This window comes from Triturus cristatus, chromosome 8 (genome assembly GCF_964204655.1).
Source record: "Triturus cristatus chromosome 8, aTriCri1.1, whole genome shotgun sequence".
In the NCBI taxonomy this organism is placed as follows: Eukaryota; Metazoa; Chordata; class Amphibia; order Caudata; family Salamandridae; genus Triturus; species Triturus cristatus.
Window position 1 is genome coordinate 373,883,929 of NC_140591.1, and position 12,679 is coordinate 373,896,607.

Here is a 12,679-nt window from a genome sequence, read left to right on the forward strand (position 1 = left end):
TACCTATCATCTTTGGGAGCACCTAAGATGACTTCTTGTGGGTGATAATCTTGCTCTTTCAGTACTGGATTTTTCGGAGAGGCATATTTATGGTTAATCCTAGACCAAGACTACATCTATTGTTTGAGCATCCTTTGGGCACAAAGTCGGTACATCAGAGAAAGCTTACATTGCACTTAATGTGGCTGCAGTCCCTTAATCAAACCGCTTTTAACTATAAAGATGTGAAGGCTTCTGAAGTTTACAGAGAAGACCCAATGCATCACCCATAAGATAACACTGGCCATCGCCACCCCGAAAGGGTCAAGTGCCTATATAGAGTCTCTTGCCTACACACTTTGTAGTGTATTTGTACTGTGGTCCTGCCCTGGGACACCAGGAGTGAACAACAGTATCCGCACAGAAAATTGCACATTTGCCTTGGAATTATAACAAGAGAAATATCATAACAAATCACTGATGCTATCACCAGTGGCATGACCTTACCAATATCATGAACGTCACTGATGAGGTATCACATTTGACATTACAAGGAGATGAAAGGCTTCACTACTGCAAAAAGCCATGATATGTGAAACTCCCTCACTTGAGCTCAAAGTATCTACTTACCATGCTAAAAAGAGTCATAATAACTCTTGTTTCAGAGGCATCTCTCATCTCGGTCTTTTACTGCATTGTAATCATGCTGTGTTGGCAATGGGATTGTCCTTCTTATCTCTTGAGTTCCACTGATGCTGTTCTACCTTTTGCCATATGTTACTACTCTATTAATATTTCTATCCAAACTTAATAAGTGCTTTCCATCTGTACCCTGGAAATATTTTGTTCATACCGGTTTTTTAACCTGTTATTACCTATTAACATCTGCAAAGTGCCCTGCTGTATCCTGGAACCTGGTTCACATTAAAGAAAACTACAAATAAATAAGTACATTATATTATATGGGCATAAAGTATGGCCTGAGAAAACTACAAGTAAATATGTGCATTCTTTGTCATTTTGTTTTTTTTAGCTACAAAGGCCATCACTGGACAGAGGTATGACCTGAAGCCATGTCTTATATGGCCATGGTCTACCTAGCTCAGTCCATGGTCTAAACAGTAACATTTTCTCATTATCCTTCCCACGGCAGTTAACCTATGAATAGATACATATAAAAAAAAACATTTCTACTGCTACACAAGAGCAACTGTCTGTGGCACCATCAATGGTACTCATCACATCAGAGGTGATGTGCAATGTCATCAATGATGTTGCTTCCGCTATCGTGTTTTCATACATTACAAAGTCAACCTCACATTAACTAACTAGCAATACACTTCCACACCGTCATTTTATGAAGTTGTAATGCTGCACTTCCATATTTAGCAAACAGTTTAATTGTGTACTTTCCGCAAACCAATTTGTAAATGAACAAACTGAGCACACTGGTTTTTACATGGGAGAGGATGAATTCCTGCATAGTGATTCTATTCCCTTTGAGGGTGAAGGCTTTTCTTTTCCAGCGGACACTGGGAAAGCTGTCAAGATATCCTGATCCACCAATTGTTTGTGCTTGTACAAGGTCAGGTAATGAGGTGGCTCCCATTCCCAGCTACCACTTGATTGACACAAAAGGCAGGAGCCTGGTGGGCGGGGCTACATTACCCTCTGTGGCTTCTGGCATTATCAGCCAGTCAGCAATGTTGTCTCTAACACATACCGTTCACCCTACTAGCAAGAAAAAGCATCTGCCAGTTCATAAATCTCAAAAACCCAATAAGCGGTTTAAGCACCTCTGTCATTCAGAATTATTTAGGCATTCTAAGCTTACATTTATTCCCCAGGTCAGGAACACAACTGTTAGTATATGTATACATTTTTGAAATGTTTATCTATTACATTTGTCGAAAAATAATGAATGGATTTACAAGACATGACAGCATAACATAACTTGTGGATCTCTAGAGCAAACATTCACCTCTGAGAAGGTCTCCTGGTGCTACTGACTCTTACAAGAAACTCCCAGTCTTGTTTCTGAAATACGCAAGATGACAATACCAACTAAGTGATTCTGCTGGGTGTGGTTTCTCCAACACTTCAAGTCTATATATTACCACAAACTTGATACTCTTTGATGAAAACTTGCAGAGGTGTTGTGCAGCTTTCTATATAACAATTCAGTGTCCGGACCGGAGGCTCCGATTATGCCATTCTTCCTTCGCTTTATTGAACAGCAGCAAGTTTAACACAATGAAACTAACAAACTACTACTCCCATGAACACACTGGGGTAGAAGAATAAATTCAGCCAAGTCCATCAACACTGTCCACTATGCAGCTCCACTTGGCCCTTCCTTAGTGCTTCCTCTTCCTTCGCTGCTCAGCAGCAAGATAAGTCACGTTTCTTTTCTCTCTGCTTGTGTGCGGTGTGTTTATAGCTGTGAATTCAGTTATTGGTCTTGTGGGAGCTGGAGGGATTATACAAGGATCTTGTGTGCCGTTTTTTCCTCTTTCAGATTCACCCTGGTCGCGGGACGCTGGTGCGTACCTTACGCAAGTTATTTCTCCCAGTTGTGGTGTTCTGGCCACACGAGGGCGCTGCGGTGTTTCTCGCACTCGGTGTGGAGTTGGGCCTCAGGCCCACATAATAGCAATGACGGACACGGACACCGGGGTCTGTACAGTAGTAACTGGCCACGAGCACGTGCACCCGGGCCTTTTTATTAGCGGGGCCACGTCACTCGTGACACCCGTGATGGATGGGTGTCGGGTGCAGTGTGTCCAGCCCTCAGGGGAGTGGCTGGAAGTACAGCCTCCTGCAGGACACTAGAACGTGTCTCGCAGGACACTACATTCCTCCCCAACTTTATTGAAGGACAAACTAAGTGTCAGTCCAACCTGTGGGGAAGAAAAACAAACGGTTAACTAAATGCCACAGGGTCCATCAGTCTCCCGAGTCAGGTGGCAGGATGATATCAGACATGGGCGGGTGAACTTGGCTAGCAGCAGGACCTTCTCAGCGGACACCCGTACTTTAACCTGAAGGACTCAGGACACGACTGCTGGCTTGGGGACGTCCGCTGCATACCGACAGTTCGCTGACAATGACATGTCTTGTATGGCTTCCCTTTGGCTGACGTCGGTGATGGTCTGTGGTGGGCTCTAACAGTTCTTTCTAGTGTGCTGCGTCGTGACCATGGATGGAGTCTCACATGAGGATTCACAAAGGTGTTGCTGGACCGACTGTCCCTGTGAACCGCTTGGCTGTGACTGGTACCCTGATGGTGGGGCAATGTCTCTCCTCCCTCTCCCGCCTGGGGAGGCCCGTCGTCGGGGTTGCTGCGGGACTGTAGGAAGGCTGCACTGGAGCCGCTGCTTGTGTGCCATCTGGTGGCAGCTGCAGGACCGCCGAGGAGCCGTTGCTTGGTCGCACGCACAACCCTCACGGGTGGATGATTGTTGGTCAAGACTTGCACTCGCTGCCGCAGTTCCGGTGTAGGCCAGGTTCACAGATGGCTTCTGATTTTGTTTAGTCGGTTTGTGTGGCAACGGTTTCGGACTCCAGTCCATGGGTACTCGGGGAGTGGTGTTTGACGCATGTGCTGATGGCTGGCATGGTGATGGTTGCCAGCCAGGTGGCGAGTCGGAAAGACAGGTGGTGGTGACTTGCTGGCATAGTTCAGATGTCAGGATAGACCTGGGCAACCACGTGCCTCCGCCTTGCCGATGTTGAGTGTTTGTGGCGGCTTAGCACGTAGAGTGTGTTGACCCTCTCTTGCCTGTCTTGGGGCTACTGCAGACTCCATCTTGAGGCGGTGTGAGGACGGACACTCGGAGCAGATCTTCACCTGTGGCATCTGCGGACAGGAGCAGGGATGCCACTTGACTTGGACTGCCGACACTTGGGGAGTGGCCGTTCACTTGGGGAAGCGTTGTGGAGAAAAGCGGTTCGCGACTGCTGCAGCGTACATTCGTTCTCCCGTGAGGCTGTGTCCAGGGACGGTGGTCCACCTTGGTGGCTGTCGAATGTGTCAGGGTGAGCTCTTGGCTTGCTGTGAGTCCTTGGTCTTCTCCTGTGGCTGGTCTGTTCAGTCTACCTGTGCCTTCCGGTTTTTCAGGGTGACAGGGCGGTCACTCTTCTTTCTTCGAGGGCGTTGCGCTTAGACCTCGAGGCAGCGCTGTCACGGCGCCGGCTTCTGCATTCGCTCTGGCGCGCTCTTTGCTTGCTGTGCGACGTGACGTCCAGTCGCGTGTCGCTGGCGTTGGAGCGTCGGTTGCTGTGGCGGCCTGCCATGTGGTGTGTGCGACTCCTCTCTTGCCTGTCGTGGGTCACCGCCGACTCCATCTTGAGGCAGTGTTGAGGAGGACCCTGTGTTGCTTTCGGCCCACTGCGGGGCTTCGCTGGTGCAGTGGAGACGTGGTCGCTCTCTGTGCTGCATCCAGCTGTGTTTCTTTGTAGAGATGTCTCTATCTCCCGGGCGCCTGCCCGTGCAGCCGGATTCACTGGCGTGGTCTTCTACGTGCTTCGGACCAAGTTTGCTCCGTCTTTGCCGTGGGCGCTCTCTTCCGGCACTGGGGTGCCTGTGGTGTGGTTGGCGGTTGTGCCTGTTCACCAGGAAGGGGCAGGTGATGCGACCTCTTCCCTGGCGGTGGCGTTGGGCAGCCACGTGTGGTGCGTGCTCTGCACCAGTTTTTCTTGCGCTATTGCTGGGGGCAGCTTCCCTTGAGACGTCGCTGTCTTAGCTGGTCGTCCGTTCTTGCTAGTGGTGGCTGTCCATGTATAGCTCTGCGTTTCTTCTAGCTCCCTTCCGGGTTTGTCAGTCTCCCCCCCCGTCCTTTGCAGAGGTGGCCGGTGGGGCTCCTGCCTATGTGAAACTGGTTTGCACTGGTGCAGCTTGGGGCACCTTGAGTCTCGAGCGTGGCAGACACCTTACGACTTTACTGTCTTCAAAGGTGTCCTTGCTGGGCTCGCTCGCAGCGTGCCGAGGGCCACTTCATGGGCTTTCTTCTCCGAGGGCCCGTCTTGCTGTGCCTAGTGCAGTCTGTCTCAGCAACTGGGCATGGGCAGGCAGTCCTCCTGGTGGAAGCGTTGGGCGGCCACCTGTGGTGCGTGTTCTGCACTATTCGCTTATAGTGCTGTCAAAGGGGGGGGGCCAGCTCCTGTGAGGACGTTGCTGTCTGTCCGGTCTTCCTCTTTTGCTGGTGGTGGGCGTCTTTGGCGTTGCTGCCTGAACTTAGCTTTGAGGTTCTGGTGGCTTCTTGCGGGGTTTGTCAGTCTCCCCGTCCTTTGCAAAAGTGGCAGGCCGTGCTCTTTTATTCCCCTTGCAGGTTCCTGGGACGTAGAAGATGCTGAGGCCACTCCTACGCGTGGACCTTGTTATGCTGGGCACTGCAGGTGCTTGCGTGTCTGGGCGGCCCGCTTGCTATGTGTGGCCGTTTGGGCCATTGCATCACGGTATTGAGTCTGTGTATGGCTTACTTTTGGGGCTGACTTTAGAAATACTGTTTCTTTGGCCACTTTCTTGCGCTTGACTTGCCGGCCATGCTGGCTGTTGCTAGTGGGGAGAGGGTGGCGCTGTAGTCACTATGCTGTGCTGTATAGGACAGCTTCTGTGCTTGCTGGAGGCGCTTCCTGCGCAGGGTTGTCTCAGAGAGTCTGCTGGACATTGGAGGTCATGCAATCTGTCCCTTTATGGGTACGGCTCTCTGTGGGCTGTGTTTGACTTCGTGCCAGGCGGACAGGGGTTGCCCTGCAGTTACTTGTGGTGCGGTAGTACGAACATCGATAACCACGCTGTGGCCCTTCCGCACCACCCCGACCTCTGTGTCCGTCGTTGCTGCCTAGTGGGGACGGCTGCAGTACCACAGGCGGCCACCAGGCAGCGCTTCTGAGCTGCGGGCCGTGTGGTTCTTGCCTACAATGCGGGAAGGATACCTGTGCTGCTGCAGATGCTGTGGCGGGTGAAGCGTTATTCTGGCTGTGCTACAGGGCTTTCTTGTCCCTGGCCTACACGTGTCACTTCCGTGAAGAGTAGCAGGTATGCAAGGGTGATGGTGTAAACATGTGCCCGCTCGGGGGCAGGTGCTCCTGTGCATTTGCAGACGGTAGGTGCCTTTCCCCTGGTTGTATTTCCAACTACTTCTTCAAGTGCAGTTTGGGTGAGGTGCCGCTAGGTGGCGCTGCAGGTGCTTGTAACTTGCATTGCAGCAGTCTCTCCCTCTTGAAGGCTGTCTCCACGAAGCTGAAACTGCAGTCTGGCGCTCGCCTTGCGGGTAACCTCGGGAGGCCGCTAGGCAGCTATGCTTCTCCTCCTCAGCTGCTGGAGTTAGGAGCTGTGTGATGGCGGCATCAGGCGCTGGGCCTAAGCAGTTGCTGGCGAACGGAACCTACGGCCACGCGCCTACCTCCTGACCATAGGGATCGCTCTAGGAAGGTAGGGGGGCACAGTAGGGGCCGTGCACATCGGCTGGGCACAGGCTTGCTGGCAGCAACGGAGGTGACTTGGGCACGGGTCACGCAGCAATGTGATTCTCCACGTCCCGGCTCACACAGGCTTCGCACCCCTCCTCTTCCTCGCTGGCGGGTGGCGACCTTCTCGCTCTCACACACGCTGTGTGTATTGGGTGCTGCTTCGCGCCGGTGTGGTCACTGGTGCCTCGTAGACAGAGGAGGCCCGGGGACGCTCGCCACCTTCGCTTCGGTGCCAGCCGTTGTCACGGGCTGCGCTGGAGCGTGCTGTGGGGCAACCGCAGGCCATGTGCGTTATACCTGCAGGCCGGGCCTCATCATGCCCTGTGCCAGTGCCATCGTGCTGTCTGTGGCTGCAGGTAGTGGCTGGGGCGCGCACACCGGTGTCGTTGCGGCGCCTCCCTTTTTGTTTTCTACGCTGCAGGTGCGGGGAGCGCAGACGGCGCAGCAGTGCTTTGCTCGGGGGTGGCCGTTCCGTTCTCGGGCACTGTACAGTGGGGATTGCACGGGTCTTACTTGCAGCATTGATAGCCTGAGTGTGGCGGGGGCCATACCGCTAGCATGGTGGGGAGACTCACGCTTTCCTTGGCGTTCAGGCGGCCGCTGCGGGGAATGCTCGTCCCTTCCTCCATTTGCTGGGGCGATGTGAGTAGGAGACAGACAGTCTCTGTGCTTCCCTCCTTCAAGACAGGGCCGTGCCGCGATGCTGAGCGCGATCCTCACCACCGTCACAGTGGCGGCTCATTTACACCTCATGGAGCGTGAGAAACACCAGGCAGCGGTGTTAGCTACCCGCCTCGTCGCCAATGTGGAGTTGGACCTCAGGCCCACATAATAGCAATGACGGACACGGACACCGGGATCTGTACAGTAGTAACTGGCCACGAGCACGTGCACCCGGGCCTTTTTATTAGCGGGGCCACGTCACTCGTGACACCCGTGATGGATGGGTGTCGGGTGCATTGTGTCCAGCCCTCAGGGGAGTGGCTGGAAGTACAGCCTCCTGCGGGACACTAGAACGTGTCTCGCAGGACACTACACTCGGCACGCGCCATCGCGGATCATAGAGTGCTGGCACGCTCGTCCGGTGAGAGCCTGTGCTGCCCGGTCTCCTGTGTGATGCCCTGCGGGGATTCGTATTGTCACCGTTATTGTTGTACGCCCCGGTGGGGGTCCGTAGCCAGTTTTCTCTTTAAAAACCCTGCGGGGTCGTAATTGCGGCACGGAGACGCTCTTCACAGGAGAGGGCTCGTGTGAGTGAAGGCCGCGAGTGTCTCCCAGGCCTTTGTCCTGCAAATCTGTGAACTGGGTTCACCCATATGGTCTGGGCTCCCTCCCAGCTTCAATAATTATAGCGCTCACCGCGTTTAAGCACACCAGTGTTCCTGGCATATTTTAAGGCGCTGCCTGCTGGCTTTGGGGCTAAAGTAGTCATGCAGACCCCTGACCAGGACCAATACCAGGGAGGGGATGATGGCCTGTCCTACCTCCCTTGGGATGATTCTTTTTATCAGGCAGTTGATGACTCCATATGTAATGCTGTTAACCAAGCTATGGAGCCTCTAGAGCAGTGCCTTTCGGCACGCATTGCGCAGGAGTAAGCGAAATACACGGCACAGTCTGCGCCCCCTCCTGAGGCCCCTAAGGCTACCGGGGAGGGTCCCCCTCCCGCTAAGAGACAGTGTGGGGCAAGGGTGGATGTGGATGTGTTTGCGCGCCTGAAGCAGGCTTTTCTTGCGCAGGCTCCGGTACCGGACCCTGTGATACCTCCAACTAATCCCCAGTCCCCCCCCACGCACGGCTTCTCCCGATCCCGACGCCGGTGATACCACGGGCGATACGGACGAGGAGGCGGGCCCCTCCAGACCCTGGCTGCCCCCCCCTTCCCAGGTGGCTGGTGCTACTTCTGACATGCTGAACCCGGATGATATTGTACATCCTCGGTCTACTGACTGGGTCCCAGCTGACAAGGCGGCGAAGTATGTTGCAGGGTGTCTGCGCAAACCTATGGAGAAGGCGGCCCGAAATCGGCTCTGCGCAGAATGTCCTCGCCCCTGTCTCGCAGACAAAATCGCCCTCACCCTGGATATCGACCCTAAGATGGCGACATATTTAGCTAAGTTCGTCAAAGACCCTAAAAAGGGTATTGACAGGTCCTGGCATTCGTGTCAGGACAAGCTCCTCGATGCCGTGGGGCCGGTCACCAAGATCTTGGACATGGCCGAGGAGGCCAAGACATCCTAGTCCTTGATTGACCACGAGTTGCTTTCGGGCTGTGCGCGGAGGCCGATAGTGTTCCTGGGGAATGCTAACTGCGCCCTGTCCATAGAGAGGCGCAGGTCGCTCCTAAATCAAGGTCGACCCTAAACTGGGAGACCTTGCCTCTTCGGAGGCGGGGGCAGTGGCCCAAGGAGGCATCTTTGGCGATTCGTTTGTTTGGGAGTTGGGCAAATTTGTTGCCACGTTCACCTCCCTGGACAAGGCCCAGGCCAATATTCGTAGAGTGTTCACCCCCGTGTTTTCTGCAGGCTCGGTCGCAGCAGGGGCCGTGCGACCGGCCGCTCCGGCTTTACCAACTCCGACAGAGGGCAAGGCTACGGGCACGGGCAGTTCCAGGATAGCTCCCGCTTCAACACCTTCTACCCCACAAGAGGACAGAAGTTCCGCGGCCGTGGGAGTGGCAAAGGACAGAACTCCGGTTTTAACAAAGGTAAGCTTCCTTTCTTCAGCACATGTGCGAGTCGCTTAGTACAGTGTCTCCCGGCTTGGGCCTTTCTTACGAGTGATGCATGGGTGCTGCAGACGGTGCAGGGCTTTCAGGTGGAGATTTCTACACGGGTGGTGCCTGGTCAGTGCCAGAGCAGTCGTTGCAGATCAATTGCCTCGAGCTCCTTGCGGGCTCCTTCGCAGTGCAGTGTTGGACGAAGGACAGGGTTCAGTCATGCGTCCTCCTCAGGATGGACCACGTGTCGGCGAACCGGTACATCAACCACCTGGGGGGTGTTCGGTCCTGCGCTTTGTCCGATCTTGCCAAAGTCTTTTGGAATTTTTGCCTGGACAATCAGGTTTCGGTTACGGCAGAGTACTTGCCGGGTTGGGCCAACGAGGTAACAGATTGGCACTCCCGTTACCGGTTGGATGTCAGCATCTGGAAGCTGGATCCCCCTGGTATTTTCCCAGGTAGCGGATCGTTGGGGTACGTTTTCGGTGGACCTGTTCGCCTCTCGGCTGGATCATCAGTTGCCACGTTTCTTCAGCTGGAGGCCGGATCCACTAGCAGAGGGGACGGATGCGTTCCTGCAGGACTTGTTACCGGAGCAGAGCTATGCGTTCTCCATGATCACGTGGGTCACGGCCCATGTGCGACGCCAGCAGGCGGAGGTGGTGCTGATCACCCCTCTGTGGAGATCTCAAGTTTGGTTTTCGGTTCTACTGGAACTTTCCTGGAATTTTCCAATCCGGCTCCCCCACTTTCCTCATGTTCTTCTGGACCCGGATCTCACACCTCATGAAATGAAATGAAAAGAAATGTGTATAGCGCAGACTGCCACCCTACGGGTATCCTGGCTCTTCGATTGAAGGATTACTCACTATAGCTGTAAAGACCAATTGTCAATGAAGGGATCTGGCACTCGCCCCTAGGAAATAACCAAGTTTTCAGATCCTTCCTAAAGCAGACCAGAGAACTAACCTGTCTAAGGTTCTGAAACAAGTCATTCTATAGACGCGCAGCGGCCACGCTAAACGCTCTACCCCCCATCCTAGATTTTTTGAATTTGGTGGTTGTGATCAGATTTGTACTCGAGGAGCGGAGATGCCTCCCAGGAGTATTCCAGGTGAACATCTTCTGCAAAGGGGATGGACCCAGGTCATGTACAGCTTTGTGTACAATGCAGAGAGATTTGAACCAAATTCTCTTTTTTATAGGCAGCCAATGTAGGTCTCTCAGACCCAATGTCGTAGAGGACCTACGCTGTCTATTCAGTGCCAGCTTAGCTGCTGTAGACTGGACTCTCTGCAAACCCTGCAAGATGTATTGCGGTGCTTCCAAATACAGGGAATTGCAGTAGTCCAGTCTACTCAGGATTATACTCCTTATCACAAGTGAGCGGGTATCATGTGGTAATAACGGAAGGACCTTCCGAATCACGCGCAGTAAAGAGAAACAGACTCCAGCAGTTTTGTTGGCCTGTGGTTCCATCTGGAGATTATCGTCCACCATGACACCCAGATTACGCACCGTTTTGACTGGAATCAGGGCCTCATCCTCCGGGGTAAGCCTAAATTCCGCCGGTAGGGGTCGAGCTATTCTAGTGGCAGGGCAGTACACCACCTCTGTTTTCCCCCCATTCAACTGTAGGGAATTTTTCCTGAGCCAACTAGCGGTTTGGTGCATACACTCCTGGAAAATATCCATGGATATCGCTTGTTTCCCCTCAAGGGAAAACACCAATTGGGTGTCATCACATGGTGTTGGACGGATCCCTGAGGCTGATGGCCTGGAGGATCTCAGGCGTCGCTGGGCGCTCTGGGTCTTTCGGGCCACGCGGAGTCCCTCCTTTCCAAGGCATGGGCGGATAGTACTACCAAGAGATACCGCTCTGCCTGGAATAGATGGCGTCGTTGGTGTCTGCGACGGAGTGTGGATCCCGTGGGTGCAGATGTAGTCCATATTCTCAACTTGTTGGCTGACCTGGCGGAGCAAGGTTTGGCATACCGCTCTATTAACACTTTCCGTTCAGCGATTTCTGCCGGTCACGTGCCCGTCAAATCCTTTGGTATGTCGACTGCTTAGGGGCATCTGCCTCTCTCTTCCTCCGGAACCTCGTTATTCGCATCTGTGGGATGTGAATATGGTCTTGAACCTTTTCCTTTCATGGCAGCCTAATAGGTTCTTGTCACGTAAGGAGCTTTCTGCAAAATTGTCAATGCTCTTGTGTTTGGTGTCGTGTAGACGGGTGTCTGATGTGCGGGCCCTGGATATTACTGCCAGAGTTTTTTCTCCTGAGGGAGTGACGTTCGCGATTAGCAGGTGTACGAAATGCCATACTAGGGTAATTTCCTACCCAGTGTTCAGAGAATCCCTGAAACTGTGCGTGGTGCTGTGCCTCCGTGCTTATGAGGAGTTGACAGAAGAGGTTCGCCCTCCGGGTGAACGACAATTATTGATTGCTCTCCGCAAACCCTTTAAGGCTGTTTCCTCTCCAACCATAGCACGTTGGGAGCGTTGGGTCATGCAGGAGGCGGGGATTGATACCAAAAAGTTTGGTGCTCATTCTGCACAGGGTGCTATGGCCTCGAAAGCGTTTTCGCTGGGTTCACGCCTTGAAGATCTCATGCGTGCAGCGGACTGGACTTTGGATTCCAACTTTAAGCGGTTTTACTTCAAGCAAGTTCTGGATGTGGCTCAGCTAGTGGTGGATAAGCTTTAAACTGGCATAATCGGAGCCTCCGGTCCTGACATAGAATGGGAATTTGCCTAGCTGTAGTGCAGGGTAAGTTCCGATTCTATTAAGGACACGGAGGCGAGGATTATCCCTCCTGGGCGTCTCCCGGACTTGAGGACCCCTCCCCGTTCTGGAGTAAGTAAATCCTCTTGGGGTCTATGTTCTGCGACTTTTGTCGTTGGTGCTGCCGTCTTGCTTAAGTTTGTTACGCATGCGTAGTCATGTTGCCTTAGATGCTGATTTTGCAGACATTGGGTTCTGGCCTTGGTGCTAATATTGCCTGTTTTTGAGGACATGAAGGTTCCAAAGAGGGCAAGTGAGGTTCCTGTCCGCAATGAAGAAAAAGGAAGAGGAAGCACTAAGGAGGGGCCAAGAGGAGTTGCATAGTGGACAGTGTTGATGGACTTGGCTGAATTTGTTGTTCTACCCCAGTGTATTTATGGGAGTAGTAGTTTGTTGGTTTCATTGTGTTAAACTTGCTGCCATTCAATAAAGCGAAAGAAGAATGGCATAATCCTCGCCTCCGTGTCCTTAATAAAATCGAAACTTACCCTGCACTACAGCTAGGCAAATTCCCATTATGCACAAAGAAAAGCTGTTGGTGAGCAACCTAAAGGTGGAAGACTTTGGGTTACAGTGAGTCAGTGAGGGAAAGCAGCTGAAGTAAAGAAGTGGTTTGTTAACATTTACATTTCCTGCTGGGTACAGTGGGTGAGGCATATTTCCATGCTTAGTGTTGGGAGCGGACCAGTGTGTAGATATCACCTTTGTTTGTGAAGTGG

At 53.0% G+C, this 12,679-nt stretch overlaps 1 protein-coding gene across 4 annotated transcripts in view; it reads right to left on the reverse strand.

The window, feature by feature from the left end:
- The window catches only part of SUPT20H (SPT20 homolog, SAGA complex component), a 393,294-nt gene that overhangs the window by 230,400 nt on the left and 150,215 nt on the right, over positions 1-12,679 (reverse strand). The window lies entirely within an intron of this gene.